The 18,236-nt window shown below is 36.3% G+C and overlaps 1 pseudogene; it reads left to right on the top strand.

Moving 5' to 3' along the window:
- Positions 1-17,179: 17,179 nt before the first annotated feature.
- LOC113625316 (small nuclear ribonucleoprotein Sm D1 pseudogene) lies at positions 17,180-17,820 on the top strand (annotated as a pseudogene).
- Positions 17,821-18,236: the final 416 nt, after the last annotated feature.

Here is an 18,236-nt window from a genome sequence, read left to right as displayed (position 1 = left end):
AGAAATTAGTAGCTTAACTTCCTTTCCAGCCCATAGCACCTAACACAGATTTGAGCTGAGAGCAGCCATTAAACAATTGATGATTAAAGTAATTGTTTCTATTTCTATTTCAACACAGGAGGTGGTGGCACTCTTGATTATGTTTTAATGTTATCCTTTTAGGTAGTTTTATATATAATAAGCCATCGTTTTTGGGGTTTTTTTTACAGTTCAGAGATAAGTTTTTAAATATCAAACTGTCAGCCAATTGCCAATCAACAAGTATATATTGAGTGATCTCAGTGTGCATTATCAGAATCTCCAACAGTAATTTCCATAAAAATGTAAGTTTCTCCAAAAATAGATGTAAATAAATTTCCTTACTGGTCTAAACTTGCCTTTCCCAACAGATCAGCATTTTTCATATGTACTTTTGTAGATGTTTATTTGAAATAACTGCATGCTCAACATCATTAATCATTAGAGAAATGCAAATCAAAACTACAATGAGATATCATCTCACACCAGTCAGAATGGCCATCATCAAAAAATCTACAAACAATAAATGCTGGAGAGGGTGTGGAGAAAAGGGGAATGTGAATTGGTACAGCCACTATGGAGAACAGTATGGTGGTTCCTTAAAAAACTACAAATAGAACTACCATATGACCCAGCAATCCCACTACTGGGCATATACCCTGAGAAAACTATAATTCAAAAAAAGTGATGTACCAAAATGTTCATTGCATCTCTATTTACAATAGTCAGGAGATGGAAACAACCTAAGTGCCCATCATCAGATGAATGGATAAAGGAGATGTGGAACATATATACAATGGAATATTAGTCAGCCATAAAAAGAAACGAAATTGAGCTATTTGTAATGAGGTGGATAGACCTAGAGTCTGTCATACAGAGTGAAGTAAGTCAGAAAGAGAAAGACAAATACCGTATGCTAACACAAATATATGGAATTTAAGAAAAAAAAATGTCATGAAGAACCTAGGGGTAAGACAGGAATAAAGACACAGACCTACTAGAGAATGGACTTGAGGATATGGGGAGGGGGAAGGGTAAGCTGTGACAAAGCGAGAGAGTGGCATGGACACATATACACTACCAAATGTAAAATAGATAGCTAGTGGGAAGCAGCCGCATAGCACAGGGAGATCAGCTCGGTGCTTTGTGACCACCTGGAGGGGTGGGATAGGGAAGGTGGGAGGGAGGGAGACGCAAGAGGGAAGAGATATGGGAACATATGTATATGTATAACGGATTCACTTTGTTATAAAGCAGAAACTAACACACCATCGTAAAGCAATTATACTCCAATAAAGATGTAAAAAAGAACAACTAAAAATGGAACTACCATATAACCCAGCAATCCCACTACTGGGCATATACCCTGAGAAAACAAAACACAAGAAAACAAAACAAAACAAAAAAAATAACTGCATCACTTCTAAATCATGTTACCCCAATTCTCTGCATGTCCTTGAAATTCCTTTATCATCCTCATCATTGTGCTGCACATTCAGTCTTATTAGTTTTGAGCTTAATGCTGTGCAGTTTAGCTTGCTGATAAAAGCCTTACTGTAGTGTTTTTAATACCTACAGTGCCTCTGTGATTTTGTACAAATTAATTGTTCTTTTGTAGCTATTTTAGCTTTTTAGTACTTTGAAGCTGTTACTGAGGAGATAGACAAGGGGGAACTGTGGTTTACAGCACGACAGCTTAATTTACATAGGCAATGTGAAGTGGAATGATGAGGAAATTAAATCAAGGAAGAAAAAAAAAAACTGCAGGATTGAAAAATATTTGTATTTGACTTGAATGTTCCAGCTTGAAAAACTACCTAAAGAGAACTACCCAGATGACTGCTGTGGCCTTTGCTTAAGTTTATCTGAACAATAGATTGAAAGACTACAAGCTCATATTTCTTTAAAAAGCAGAAACAAATAAGGTTTATGATCTTAAGCAACACTCAGTTTGAAGTAGAGGATAGGGAGATAATTTATCATATATGAATATTTTCCAGAAGGTGATAAAAGAATTATCCCAACCTGGGTGCCATCCATGTATGAGAGGAAATAGAAAGGGTATCTTTTCAATCACCTCTTTTATTTAATGACTCTGATGAATACCTCATGCTCTCACTCCCTATGTATATAACTCTGAAGCAGTCCTTTTCAGATTTTACCATTTGTGCTTTCACATCTCTTATACTCCCATGAGGGACTAATAGTCAATCATGTGGAATGTTGTAATACTCTTTATACCATTAAAAGTTCTTTTTTGGGCTTCTCTGGTGGCACAGTGGTTGAGAGTCTGCCTGCTGATACAGGGGACACAGGTCCGTGCCCTGGTCCGGGAAGATCCCACATGCCACAGAGTGGCTGGGCCCGTGATACATGGCTGCTGAGCCTGCATGTCCAGAGCCTGTGCTCTGCAATGGGAGAGACCACACAGTGAGAGGCCCGTGTACCGCAAAAAAAAAAAAGAAAGAAACAAAGAAAAAAAAGAAATTCTTTTTTGAAAATTATTTATTTATTTATTTTTGGCTGTGTTGGGTCTTCTTTGTTGTGTATGGGCTTTCTCTAGCTGCCGCGAGCAAGGGCTACTCTTTGTTGCAGTGTGTGGGCTTCTCATTGCAGTGGCTTCGCTTGTTGTGGAGCAGAGCTCTAGGTACACAGGCTTCAGTAGTCTTGGCATGCAGGCTCAGTAGTTGTAGCTCATGGGCTCTAGAGTGCAATCTCAGTAGCTGTGGCACATGGTCTTAGTTGCTCCGTGGCATGTGGGATCTTCCCGGACCAGGGCTCAAACCCATGTCCCCTGCATTGGATACTTAACCACTGTGCCACCAGAGAAATCCCCTATTAAAAAATCTTACAATGTATTTTTTAATTAAAAAAACAAATAATTTAGGTGTTTAAACTTGGTGCTAGGGATAAAGGAATGAGCAGAAGCAGCACAACACCTACCTTAAGGGAGCTTATATACTACATAAATATAAAATCAAAGTATGAATACACAATTGCAAATTAAAACATACAAAAGTTATAACTATTAATACTAAGCAATATGATTCAATATTGTAAAAGGCTATGGCTGTGCAGATTATGGAATCAAGGAAGAGGTTAGGGTAAGAGTGAACTTAATGGATGAGGTTGTGATATCCTATGTATGATTTGGTGGTAGATGGGATTAGAGAGGTGACCAGGCTATGGGTATGTTTCAGTGTAAATCATTTTCCATTCCCTTACTTAAATGTTTTGTATGATTTTTATAGTTTTTTGAGGGGATCTTAATATACGAGAAATGGCTGGGATCAGAGTTTAATTCATATTTAGAGTCATAATCATGAGGATGAAGCTCTGAAGCATGATTGCTCCTTAGTCATCGTTTATTTCTAGAACACTGGGCCCCCTATGAAACTGGTTCATTTACTTCCAGGATTGGAAAGAAGGTGAAGAAAGAGATGGTGTCAGAAAGAGAAGGAAAAGGTAGAAACATAGAGAAGCAAAGAAATAGAAGAGGGAGACAAAAAGAGAAGTAGAAGGAGGAGAGATGGATGGATGGATGGATGAAAGAAAGAGAGAGAAGGAGAGATGGAGAGAATTATGGGAAATATTGGTAGTGAGTAAGGATTAGGGCAAAACTGACATGAAAATTCTGATATGGAGGAAGCTGTGTTACCTGATACATAGATTTTTCCAGTTTAATTTTAAGTGATACTATTACTGCTTACTATTTTCTTGTCTCTGATTTCCCAGGGTACATCACTCTAAAGAATAGTTAGCAGCACAGCAGTTTCACTGAGACGAATACGAAATTAAAGAAAGAATAGCTGACAACACCTGTGACTATCAAAAACATTGGTTTTAATGAATATTTGTTCTTAGGAAAAAAATTCTTTTGATAATATTAGTGGTTATTCACTCAGTTTTTCTAGATCCGGACATGGGATGAGTCTGCTAAATACTATGAAGCAGTTAATGTATTGATTTAAAAATGGGTCTTGGTTCTGGTGTGAATATGAGTTTTTGATTTTTTTTAAACTATACGATATATTTTAGTAGCAGAACTCCCCAAACATCCTAATGTGAAATTCCTACATTTATTTTCACAACATTTAAAAAGTTTTGAGCTCTCTAATATTCTGTGTGTCACAGTGATTATACTTACACATAATTTTATTTCTGTGAATTAATGGCAAAGATCAAATTAATAAAACAAGATCAGGAATAGGCCAACTTTTTCTGTAATGGGCCAAGAGTAAATATTTGAAACTCTGCACGTCATAAGCTCTCTGTCATAAGTAATCAACTCATGATTATAGCAAAAAGTAGCCACAGGCAATATCACAACAAATGGTTCTGTCTGTGTTTTATTATGAGTTTATTTACAAAAATAGAAGACCTATTGGATTTAGCCCACAGGCCTAGTTTGGAAACTTCTTTAACAACTACCTGCAAAATTTTATGAAAATTTTAAATAGCTGTAAATGCATGTATTCATTTACCTTTATATTACATCTCATTATTTGAGAGATGCTAGAGATTATCATGTAGATATCAGGTGATAAAGAGAAAGAAATAAGCAGCACATTTTTTAATTGGACAGTCTTGAATAGCTAAAAATGGAAAACAGTTGGAAACATGCAAAAACTAAGCAGTTTTGTTCATTAACTCAAACTATCAGTATTCCTGACATTTTATTAGCAACGTTTTTATGTGACAAATCTTTTTTCATTCATTACTCTGTAGTACTTATACATCGTTCATGTTTTACTACTTTTTAGGATATTATGTTAATAAAATATTTCATACCTGCTTTGAAATTACATTGACTTCTTGTAATAAAGAAGATAACTCTACCTTTGATGTTTGACCTTACATAGGCTCCTTGGTTGCCTCTCTGCTTCTTTTTTCTTTTTTTAAATTTAATTTTATTTATTTATTTTTATACAGCAGGCTCTTTATTTTTAATTTACTCTTTCTTTCTTCCTTCTTTTCTTTCTTTCCTTCCTTCCTCCCTCCCTCCCTCCTTTCTTTCTTTTTTCCTTTTTTTTTTTTTTTTGTGGTACGTGGGCCTCTGACTGCTGTGGCCTCTCCCATTGAGGAGCACAGGCTCCGGACGCGCAGGCCCAGTGGCCATGGCTCACGGGCCCAGCCGCTCCGCGGCATGTGGTATCTTCCCGGACCGGGGCACGATCTTGTGTCCCCTGTATCGGTAGGCGGACTCTCAACCACTGCGCCAACAGGGAAGCGCCTCTTTCCTTCTTTCTTAAACATCTTTATTGGAGTATAATTGGTTTACAATGGCATGTATGTTTCTGCTTTATAACAAAGTGAATCAACTATACATATACATACATCCCGACATCTCCTCCCTTTTGCGTCTCCCTCCCTATCCACCCCTCTATGTGGACACAAAGCACTGACTGATCTTGTGCTATGCAGGTATTTCCCACTAGCTATCTATTTTACATTTGGTAGTGCATATATGTACATGCCACTCTCTCACTTCATCCTAGCTTACCATTCCCCTTCCCTGTGTCCTCAAGTCCTTTCTCTATGTCTGTGCTTCTATTCCTTTCCAGCCCATAGGTTCTTCAGAACAATTTTTTTTTCTCTTTTTCTTTTTAGATTCCATATATATATATATGTGTGTTAGCATACGGTATTTGCTTTTCTCTTTCTGACTTACTTCACTCTGTATGACAGTCTTGGGGTCCATCCACTTCATCACAAATAACTCAACTTCACCTCTTTATATGGCTGAATAATATTCCATTGTATAAATGTGTCACATCTTCCTAATCCATTCACCTGTCAATGGACACTTAGGTTGCTACCATGTCCTGGCTAATGTAAATAGAATTTCAGTGAACATTGTGGTACATGACCTTTTCTGAATTATGGTTTTCTCAGGGTATATGACCAGTAGTGGGATGGCTGGATCATATGGTAGTTCTATGTTAGGTTGTTGGAGGAACCGACATACTGTTCTCCATTGTGGCTGTATCAATTTACATTCTCACCAACAGTACAAGAGGGTTCCCTTTTCTCCACACCCTCTCCAGGATTTACTGTTTGTAGAATTTTTGATGATGGCCATTCTGACTGGTGTGAGTTGATACCTCATTGTAGTTTTGATTTGCATTTCTCCAGAGATTAGTGATGTTGAGCATCCTTTCATGTGTTTGTTGGCAATCTGTATATCTTCTTTGGAGAAATGTTTATTTAGGTCTTCTGCCCATTTTTGGGTTGGGTTGTTTGTTTTTTTTGATATTGAGCTTCATGAGCTGCTTGTATATTTTGGAGATTAATCCTTTGTCAGTAGCTTCGTTTGCAAATAATTTCTCCCATTCTGAGGGTTGTCTTTTCATCTTGTTTATGGTTTCCTTTGCTGTGTAAAAGCTTTTAAGTTTCATTAGGTCCTGTTTGTTTATTTTTTGTTTTTATTTCCATTTCTCTAGGAGGTAGGTCAAAAAGGATCTTGCTATGATTTATGTCATAGAGTGTTCTGCCTGTTTTCCTCTAAGGGTTTTATAGTGTCTGGCCTTACATTTAGGTCTTTAATCCATTTTGAGCTTACTTTTGTGCATGGTGTTAGGAAGGATTCTAATTTCATTCTTTTACATGTAGCTGTCCAGTTTTCCTAGCACCACTGTCTTATCTTGCCTCCTTTATCAAAGATAAGGTGACCATATGTGTGTGGGTTTTTCTCTGGGCTTTCTATCCTGTTCCATTGATCGATAGTTCTGTTTTTGTGCCAGTACCATACTGTCTTGATTACTGTAGGTTTATAGTATAGTCTGAAGTGAGGGAGCCTGGTTCCTCCAGCTCCATTTTTCTTTCTCAAGATTGCTTTGGTTATTCGGGGTCTTTTGTGTTTCCACACACATTGTACAATTTTTTGTTCTAGTTCTGTGAAAAATGCCATTGGTAGTTTGATAGGGGTTGCATTGAATCTGTAGATTGCTTTGGGTAGTATAGTCATTTTCACCATGTTGATTCTTCCATTGCAAGAACATGGTATATCTCTCCATCTGTTTGTATTGTATTTTAATTCTTTCATCAGTGTCTTATAGTTTTCTACATACAGGTCTTTTGTCTTCTTAGGTAAGTTTATTCCTAGGTATTTTATTCTTTGTGTTGCAATGGTAAATGGGAGTGTTTCCATAATTTCTCTTTCAAATTTTTCATCATCAGTGTATAGGAATGCAAGAGATTTCTGTGCATTAATTTTGGATCCTGCTACTTTACCAAATTCATTGATTAGCTCTAGTAGTTTTCTGGTAGCATCTTTAGGATTCTCTATGTATAGTATCATGTCATCTGCAAACAGTCACAGTTTTACTTCTTCTTTTCTGATTTGGATTGCTTTTATTTCGTTTTCCTATCTGATTGCCGTGGTTAAAACTCCCAAAATTATGTTGAATTATATTGGTGAGAGTGGGCAACCTTGTCTTCTTCCTGATCTTAGTGGAAATGGTTTCAGTTTTTCGCCATTGAGAATGAAGTTGGCTGTGGGTTTGTCAAATATGGCCTTTATTATGTTGAGGTAAGTTCCCTCTATGTCTACTTTCTGGAGAGTTTTTATTATAAATCGATATTGAAATTTTTCAAAACATTTTTCTGCATCTATTGAGATGATCCTATGTTTTTATCCTTCAATTTGTTAATATGGTGTATCACATTGATTGATTTGTGTATATTAAAGAATCCTTGCATTCCTGGGATAAACCCCACTTGATCATGGTGTATGATCTTTTAAATGTGCTGTTGGATTCTGTTTGCTAGTATTTTGTTGAGGAGTTTTGCATTTATGTTCATCAGTGATATTGGATGGTCATTTTCTTTTTTTGTGGCATCTTTGTCTGATTTTGGTATCAGGGTGATGGTGGCCTCGTAGAGTGAGTTTGGGAGTTTTCCTCTCTCTGCTATATTTTGGAAGAGTTTGAGAAGGTTTTGTGTTAGCTCTTCTCTAAATGTTTGATAGAATTTGCCTGTGAAGCCATCTGGTTCTGGGCTTTTGTTTGTTAGAAGATTTTTAATCACAGTTTCAATATCACTGCTTGTGATTGGTCTGTTTACATTTTCTATTTCTTCCTGGTCCAGTCTCAGAAGGTGGTGCTTTTCTAAGAATTTGTCCATTTCTTTCAGGTTGTCCATTTTATTGGAATACAGTTGCTTGCAGTAATCTCTCATGATCCTTTGTATTTCTGCAGTATCAATTGTTACTTCTCCTTTTCCATTTCTAATTCTATTGATTTGTGTCTTCTCACTTTTTTTCTTGATGAGTCTGGCTAATGGTTTGTCAATTTTGTTTATCTTCTCAAAGAACCAGCTTTTAGTTTTATTAATCTTTGCTATTGTTTCCTTCATTTCTTTTTCATTTATTTCTGATCTGATCTTTATTATTTCTTTCCTTCTGCTAAGTTTGGAGTTTTTGTTCTTCTTTCTCTAATTGCTTTAGGTTTAAGGTATGGTTGTTTATTTGAGATGTTTCTTGTTTCTTGAGGTAGGATTGTATTGCTATAAACTTTCCTCCTAGAACTGCTTTTGCTGCATCCCATAAGTTTTGGGTCATTGTGTTTTCATTGTAATTTGTTTCTAGGTATTTTTTGATTTCCTCTTTGATTTCTTCAGTGATCTCTTGGTTATTTAATAGTGTATTGTTTAGCATCCATGTGTTTGTATTTTTTACAGATTTTTTTTCCTGTAATTGATATCTAATCTCATATCATTGTGGTAAGATTAGACACTTGATACTATTTCAATTTTCTTAAATTTACCATGGCTTGATTTGTGACCCAAGATATGATCTATCCCAGAGAATGTTCCATTAGCACTTTTCCATAAAACAATAACTCCCAAAGAGTTATCTTTCCCCTTACTCTTTTTTCTTTTTCACAAGAGCTCTTATCATTGTCTAATATACACCTTACATTTACTTATTTGTTTTTTGACCCTTTTAGAATACATGCTTCATAATAACAAACATTTTCCATTTTGTTTGTTGCCAAAACTCTAGCTCCTATAATACATGACAAATGTTAATATGTCCTTCGTAAGTTAATAATCCTGTATATGAGAGCATTGAGGTTATATTTAATTTTTGTTATATATCTCTCCAATCTCCTTGTGGTAATCTAATATTATTCTGTATATTTAAAAAATAAATATAAGGAATGAAACATGAGATATCTTTTATATTTATGAGATAATAAATTTAGAAATTCCCATGAATAACACATCTATTTATTCCCTACCTGTTGGTGCAGCCAAATTTTTAAAAATTTTGGTCCCATAAATTATTTTATCATTTTTTTGGATGTAATAACATTCAACTACTCCCCACATACCTTGTTCACACAAATACCCTGCTTCCTCTTCATACTTAAAATTATATAGCTTATTATTTTTCTTTCTGAAAGTTACTGAAGCAAAATACTGTTATAAATAATTCCTAGGCTTTTTCCATATATTGCCTTAATTTATAAAATAATTCAATTGTATTTAATGAAATCAAAAATGTTATCAATTGTAAAATATACCATTATTATATATACTACTAAAAAAGAAAAAATATATAATTAAAACAATATAATGTTTTCATTAGAATGTAATTATAAGTATTTATAATATTTTTTATTGTCAAGAGAGCCATTTTAGTTTTATTTACATAAATTTAGACATAGATGTAAATAAACATAATTAATATAGATAGATATCAAATAAGCTGGATAGGGTACCCCTAAAATATGTTTTGAATCTTAGCCTTCCAAATACTTTTCTACTTAGAGTAATCAAATTTATATTTCTTCAGAAGATATTCTCTGTGCATCAAGATACGGATTTCATACAAAGTTTTTCACTATTGTCAACAGGAATTTTTTTCCAAGCTGTAACTCTTATTCTGCAAATTTTGGGAGATCATACTTTATCAGGCCAGAAATTTTTGTAAGATGTATTCAAACAACAGTCAGGCTTCATGATACTTCTTCAAATCATGCTTAAATTATGAGTTGACTGAAACTATAAGAGTGTGCATTTATCCATTTGGGAAAAGTACCCTAGTTTATGCAATTACAAGCAACAGCAATTATAAAATGGCTGCCTCTGGACAAGAGCGAGGGGAATTCAGAAATGTTAATATGAGAGGTCTTCAAATGGACCACATATGTCATACCACAAGTCATTAATTTTAAGAACCCAAAAGATTATATGTTAAAACCCAAGCAGATGAGGAAATTCAGGCCTGCCCAAATTAATTTGACTAGTAAGCAACTGACGTAGGACTAATTTTAAATCCCATATTCCTGCCTGATAATTTGGAATAAATTATGAATATACTTAAATTATTTGAGTTATAAATATTATGCAAAGATTTGTTTGTGTTTAAAGTTTTTTCTCATGTTAGAATTGTAAAAATATGCAGTCCCAATGATATTTCTTATCTCTTTAAAATTTTACTTTTCCTACTGTTTTAGGTCTTTTAAAATCACTGATTAGATTATGAAATAGAAGTGGAACTTTTTTTTTATGTTTTATATCTCAGTTAAAAATATATATTTGACTTGGACAATTGGAAAGCCCTTACTTTTTATTAATCTAGATGTTTGATTTAGTGGCAAAACACAATCTTAATGAGAATAATCAAACTTTTTAAAAAATTATTATTTAAGCAGAGACAACTTTGTATACCTTCATTCATAGATAAAATTAAAGAACTTTACAAATAGAAAGTATTTTCCAGATATATGATATCTAGAATAATTTACCATTGTTCCAGTGAAGAATGTGTGAACTATAAGGTCAGTAACTCAGTGTCACACTGCTGGATAGTGTCTGCATCCAAACAAAATCCAAGTCCTTGACACAAAGTTTGCTTTTCTTCCTAGTACTTTATGTGGGATGGATTATATTTGTGGATTTTTTTTCTCATGAGTGAAAGTATTTTATATTCTTCCTCTGTATATACCTTTGCCTAGCACAGTGCACTTTTATGCAATAGATATTCCTTAGATTGTCAGATGAATGAATATCTTAACCATCTGATAAAAAAAAAGAGTTTAAATGGGACACTTTAGAAATACCAACAAATTTTGCCTAAATTAAATAGCATTTTTATATTTTTAAACACAGACTTTATGGCTGTTTTTGTCATTGCCTAACTATAATGATAGTCACATCAGTTATATACTTATATGTGATGTATATCTGTCTCTATCTATCTATCTATCTATCTTTCTACATAGTGTATATGTGTATAAACACACACATGCACACAAACACACACACAATGAAATGTGGTGTAAAAGATGCAAGACTGTCTTCTAGAATATAAAAGTTCCTACACAATCTTCCAGATGCCCTAAAACAGTGGATGGAGTCTGGGACCTATATATAAGATATACAAGATAGATATATAGAGAGATTGGTAGATAGATATAGATATACATAGTTATGTTATCTATATAGATATGTTATAACATATAGGCTGACTATTACTATTGTTAGGTTACTTTAAAAAATAGAATCAATAAAATAAGATAAATATGCTATTCTGATTTTTGAGGGTATGGTCTTAGTGGTTGAAGTGGCTAATCTAGACTGATAGATGATTATATATCCATAATATATGTATACATATACACACACACACTCACAGAATTGGCTATCATTTCTTTATGCTATTATTGGCTCATCAATTTGAGAATTGAGAATGTTATATGTTTTACTAAAAAGAAAGTAAAAAGTGATTATTTTCTCTGAAATAATATTCAGTCAAGAACATGTTTCAATTTTGTGAACTGTGGTTATGCACTATCCAGCTTCCAAAGTTGTTATCAATGTGCTTAGCCCTTATCAGTTAAGGAAACAAATCTCATTGCACAAGTACATTTTTAATGTTTTTCTGCAATATAGATTTAAAATTGTAATGTCTTTCAATCAGTCCATAAGCAATGCTCAGGATTCCTCTGTCCGGATTCCAAAATTTAATTGAGGATTTCCTCCTTCGTTTGGGTTTTTTGACCTCACTGTGAGTGAGAAAAACATTTCCAGAACTTCTCCTAGGGGACCTTCATCAGCATCTAATTCTGTCTGATTCTTGCCCTCTGCTTTCACCTTATAGAATCTGATCTCATCTGTGGAAGCAAAAGCTTGCCTTTTGTTTAGACCTTTTGAAAGTCAAAATCCAGCATTACCTTTTATTTTTCTCTGCAAAGTATGATGTGACAACAGAGAGCAGTGAGCATGGGACACTTTTTCCTCTCATCTTCCTAAATGGGAAAAGGGTCTGTAATCAGAACATTTCTGAGGCAAACGGAAATATTAATATTTTAAAATAGTATCAGACCACAGAAAAAGAATCTATGGCATTCATCCAACTGATATGAAAATCTTATCCATTAGGAGACAATTGGAAGTAACCTTAGTCTGAATTGTTCAGTATTTTAAGAACATAAGAACAAACAATAGCTCTATATGACTTCCATAAGCCTTTTGTGTATATACATCGATATATATATAAATGACAAAGGACACTGTGAATATGAAATAGAAATCATAGGGAGCAAACAATTACAAAGAGATCAGGCCCTCAACTAGGCACTTTTATATAGGACATCATCTACCCCTTAAATTCACCCTATGTAGTAGGTTCTCTTGTCCTTGTATTACATGTAAGAATGGAGTAAAAGATGGATTTGGGATTCCAACCAGGCCTGCCTGAAAGTAAACACTGAGCTTGGGCTGCCTTCAAATGTTCAACTAAAAATTGATCAAAAATGACAAATTTGGGGCTTCCCTGGTGGCGCAGTGGTTGAGAGTCCGCTTTCCGATGCAGGGGACATGGGCTTGTACCCCGGTCTGGGAAGATCCCACATGCCGCGGAATGGCTGGGCCCGTGAGCCATGGCTGCTGAGCCTGCGCATCCGGAGCCTGTGGTCTGCAACGGGAGAGGCCACAGCAGTGAGAGGCCCGCACACCGTAAAAAAAAAAAAAGAAAAAAAAAAGACAAATTTTGTCCATTTTAATTTTTTAAAACTATAAAGGAACATTAAATGTCAAGTCTGAGATCAAATAAAAAACAATACTTTTATTTTGGAAGAATACATTGATATTGCTCATGTTAAATGGAAGTAGAGTATTAAAGTTATGAACTTCGGCCCAACTGGTCCAAATTCTTACTTTACAGCTTACCATTTGTGTGACCTTGGAAAGTAACCCACACTCTAAAATGTACTCTCCTTTCTGATATATGGGAATAATAATTTTGATATATATGCATGAGATACTGAATGTACATTTTTAAGGTGTCTGGATCATAGGAAGTACTCTATCAATGTTAATTACTGATATTATTAACTCAAAAATTTATCCTGCTATATTAGCTCTTTAATTTTTTACTCTTTTCAGTGATACATCCAACCATCTAACACCTTTAACAGGCAGATGCTTCATCTCTAGGTGGTGGTAACCACGGTAAGTCACATGGTAAGTATGAACAAGGACATCATCTCATTTCATGTATTTCTTCAGGGCTCTCCTCTTATCCTGAGTCAGCTTCCACTAATTATATATTCAACACTGTGACCTTTATTACCAACAGTTGGCATTTTATTTACATTGTGTTTTTTTCACTTCAGAATATTTCCTAGACACTTGTTTATTATAGGTAAATATGAAAGCATAATATCATCTACATCAGTTCAGTATGCCTTTTCCCACTCTCTAGGATACTTGCTTGGTACTTGGTCTAATTTCTGCAACATATAGAATAGACTCATAATAAGTAAAATTAAAAAAATATATATTTTAATCAATGCTTTTCATTTAATGAGTGGAATCTCTTTCTTCTTAGGATACCTCCATCAGATAAAAGCAACACTGTTGGGAGGCACCTTCAAGATGGTGGAGGAGTAAGATGTAGAGATCACCTTCCTCCCCACAATACATCAGAAATACATGTACATGTGGAACAACTCCTACAGAACACCTACTGAATGCTGGCAGAAGACCTCAGACTTCCCAAAAGGCAAGAAACTCCTCACGTACCTGGGTAGGGCAAAAGAAAAAACAGAGACAAAAGAATAGAGATGGGACCTCACCTCTGGGAGGGAGCTGTGAAGGAGGAAAAGTTTGCACACAGTAGGAAGCCCCTTCACTGGTGGAGACAGGGTGTGGTCGGGACGGCGGAAGGTTCCGAGCCACAGAATAGAGCACAACAACAGGGGTGCAGAAGGAAAAGAGGAGAGATTCCAGCACAGAGGATCAGTGCTGTCCAGCACTCACCAGCCTGAGACACTTCTCTACACACCGGCTGGGGCAGGCAGGGGCTGGGAGCTGAGACTCGGGCTTTGGAGGTCAGATACCCAGAAAAGGACTGGGGTTGGATGCGTGAACAGAGCCTGAAGAGGGCTAGTGTGCCCTAGCTAGCTGGGAGGGAGTCTGGGAAAAAGTCTGGAACTGCCTAAGAGTCAAGAGACCATTGTTTCAGGGTGCATGAGGAGAGGGGATTCAGAGCACCTCCTAAAGGAGCTTCACAGACAGATGTGAGCCACCACTATCAGCGCAGGCACCAGAGACAGGCATGAAATGCAAACACTGCTGCTGCATCCAACAAGAATCCTCTGTACAAGCATAGGTCACTATCCACACCTCCCCTCCCAGGAGCCTGTGCAGTCTGTCACAGCCAGGGTCCCATGATTTAGGAACAACTTCCCAAGGAGAACACATGGCACATCTCAGGCTGTTGCAACGTCATACTGGCCTCTGCTGCCACAGGCTCGTCCCACAATTCCATACCCCTCCCTCCCCCCAGCCTGAGTGAACCAGAGCCACCTAATCAGCCACTCCTTTAACCTCCTCCTGTCTGGGTGAAGAACAGATGCCAGAGGGTGAACTACATGCAGAGGCGGGGCCAAATCCAAAGCTGAACCCCAGCAGCTGTGTGAACAAAGAAGAGAAAGGGAAATTTCTCCATGCAGCCTCAAGACAAGCAGATTAAATCTCCACAATCAACTTCATGTACCCTGCATCTGAGGTAAACCTGAATAGACAACAAATCTTCCCAAAATGAGGTGGTGGACTTTGGGAGCAACTGTAGACTTGGGGTTTGCTTTCTGCATCTAAATAGTTTCTGATTTTATGTTTATCGTAGGTAGTATTTAGAGCTTATTATCATTGGTAGATTTGTTTATTGATTTGGTTGCTCTCTTCTTTCTTTCTATTTTTTTTAATACTTTTTTTTAATTTTTTTACTTTAATAATTAAAAAAATATTTTAATAACTTTATTTTATTTTTTCTTTATTTCTTTTTTCTTTTTCTCACTTTTCTTCTGAGCCATGTGGCTGACAGGGTTATGGTGCTCCAGCCAGAGGTCAGGCCTAAGCCTCTGAGATGGGAGAGCCGATTTCAGTACACTGGCCCACCAGAGACCTCCTAGCCCTATGTAATATCAATCAGCAAGAGCTCTCCCAGAGATCTCTGTCTCAAAGCTAAGACCCAGCTCCACTAAAGGACAAGAAAGCTCCAGTGCTGGACACCCCATGCCAAGCAACTAGCAAGACAGGAACACAACCCCACCCATTACCAGAGAGGTTGCCTAAAATCATAATAAGTTCACAGAAACACCAAAACACACCACCAGACGCGGGCCTACCCACGAGAAAGACAAGATATATCCTCATTCACCATAACACAGCAACAGAACTCTCCACCAGGAAGCATACACAACCCACTGAACCAACGTTGCCCAAAGGGGTCAGACACCAAAAACAATGGGAACTATGAACCTGAAGCCTGAAAAAGGAGACCCCAAACACAGTAAGTTAAGCAAAATGAGAATACAGAGAAATAAGCAGCAGATGAAGGAACAAGGTAAAAATCCCACCAGACCAAACAAATGAAGAGGAAATAGGCAGTCTACCTGAAAAAGAATTCAGAGTAATAACTGTAAAGATGATCCAAAATCTTGGAAAGAGAATGGAGAAAATACAAGAAACGTTTAACAAGGACCTAGAAGAACTAAAGAGCAAACAATGATGAATAACACAATATAAATGAAATTAAAACTCTTTGAAGGATTCAATAGCAGAATAACTGAGGCAGAAGAACAGTAAGTGACCTGGAAGATAAAATAGCAGAAATAACTACAACAGAGCATAATAAAGAAAAAAGAATGAAAAGAATTTAGGACTGCCTCAGAGACCTCAGGGACAACATTAAATACACAAACATTCAAATTATAAGGGTCCCAGAAGAGGAAGAGAAAAAGAAAGGGACTGAGAAAATATGTGAAGAGACTACAGTTGAAAACTTCCCTAACATGGGAAAGGAAATAGTCTATCAAGTCCAGGAAGCACAGAGAGTCCCATAAAGGATAAATGCAAGGAGAAACATGGGAAGACACATACTGATCGAAATTTCAAAAATTAACTACAAAGAAAAAATATTAAAAGCAGTAAGGGAAAAGCAACAAATAACATACAAGGAATCCCTATCAGTTTAACAGCTGATTTTTCAGCAGAAACTGCAAGCAAGTAGGGTGTGACAGGTCATATTTAAAGTGATGAAAGGGAAAAACCTACAAACCAAGATTACTCTACCCAGCAAGAAATTAATTCAGATTCGATAGAGAGATTAAAACCTTTACAGAGAAGCAAAAGCTAAGAGAAGTCAGAACCACAAAACCAGTTTTACAACAAATGCTAAAGGAACTTCTCTAGGCAGGAACACAAGACAAGGAAAAGACCTACAATAACAAACCCAAAACAATTAAGAAAACATTAATAGGAACATATACATTTCGACAAGACAAGGAAAAGACCTACAATAACGAACCCAAAACAATTAAGAAAACATTAATAGGAACATATACATATCGATAATTACCTTAAATGTAAATGGATTAAATACTCCAACCAAAAGACATACACTGGCTGAATGGACAGAAAAACAAGACCCATATATATGCTATCTTCAAGAGACCCACTTCAGACCTATGGACACATACAGACTGAAAGTGAGGGGATGGAAAAATATATTCCATGCAAATGGAAATCAAAAGAAAGCTGGAGTAGCAATTCTCATATCAGAAAAAAATAGACTTTAAAATAAAGACTATTGATATTCATAGCCAGTCGGCGCTCTGTTGTTGGGTTTTGCGTACTATTGGACCGAAAGGGTGATGGCACCGCTAGGATGAAGCTCGTGAGAATTTTGATGAAATTGAGTCACGTAACTGTAACCACTGAATTAAAGAATGGAACACAGGTCCATGGAACAATCACAGATGTAGATGTCAGCATGAATACACATCTTTTTTTTTTTTTTTTTTTTTTTGCGGTACGCAGGCCTCTCACTGTTGTGGCCTCTCCCATTGCAGGGCACAGACTCAGCAGCCATGGCTCATGGGCCCAGCCGCTCTGCGGCATGTGGGATCTTCCCAGACCCGGGCACGAAACCGTGTCCCCTGCATCAGCAGGCAGACTCTCAAACACTGCACCACCAGGGAAGCCCATGAATATACATCTTAAAGCTGTGAAAATGACCCTGAAGAACAAAAAGCCTGTACAGCTGGAAACACTGAGTATTCGAGGAAATAACATTTGATATTTTATTCTGCCAGACAGGTTACCTCTAGATACACTTGTCATGGATGTTGAACCAAAGGTGAAATCTAAGAAAAGGGAAGCTGTTACAGGAAGAGGCCAAGGATGAGGAAGAGGACGTGGCTGAGGCAGAGGAAAAGGGAGTCCTAGGCGATAATATCTCTCAAGACTACTATTTCAAAGTAACGAAGAAGAAGAAGACGTGGCAGAGGAAGACTACATGGCTAAGTTAGAAGACGGTGGAGTCCTAAGCAAATTGTGTCTCTCAAGATTATGATTTTAAAGTGATCGATGCCCTGGATGCTTTTTGTACAGGATTTGTTTGTTTGTGGCAGTTTTTAATAAACATAAATACAGGAAAAAATAAATAGATAAATAAATAAAATAAAGACTATTACAAGAGACAAAGAAGGACATTACATAATGATCAAGGGATCAAGCCAAGAAGAAGATATAACAATTGTAAATATTTATGCACCCAACATAGGACCACCACAATACATAAGGCAAATGCCAACAGCCATAAAAGGGGAAATTGACAGTAACACAATCATAGTAGGGGACTCCAACACCTCACTTTCACCAATAGACAGATCATCCAAAAAGAAAATAAATAAGGAAACACA

This window comes from Aethalodelphis obliquidens, unplaced genomic scaffold, assembly GCF_003676395.1.
Source record: "Aethalodelphis obliquidens isolate GAN/ISIS:26980383/991018 unplaced genomic scaffold, ASM367639v1 scaffold1, whole genome shotgun sequence".
NCBI lineage: Eukaryota > Metazoa > Chordata > Mammalia > Artiodactyla > Delphinidae > Aethalodelphis > Aethalodelphis obliquidens.
Note: the sequence above shows the minus strand (reverse complement) of the source record. Positions and strands in the feature narration are given on the sequence as shown.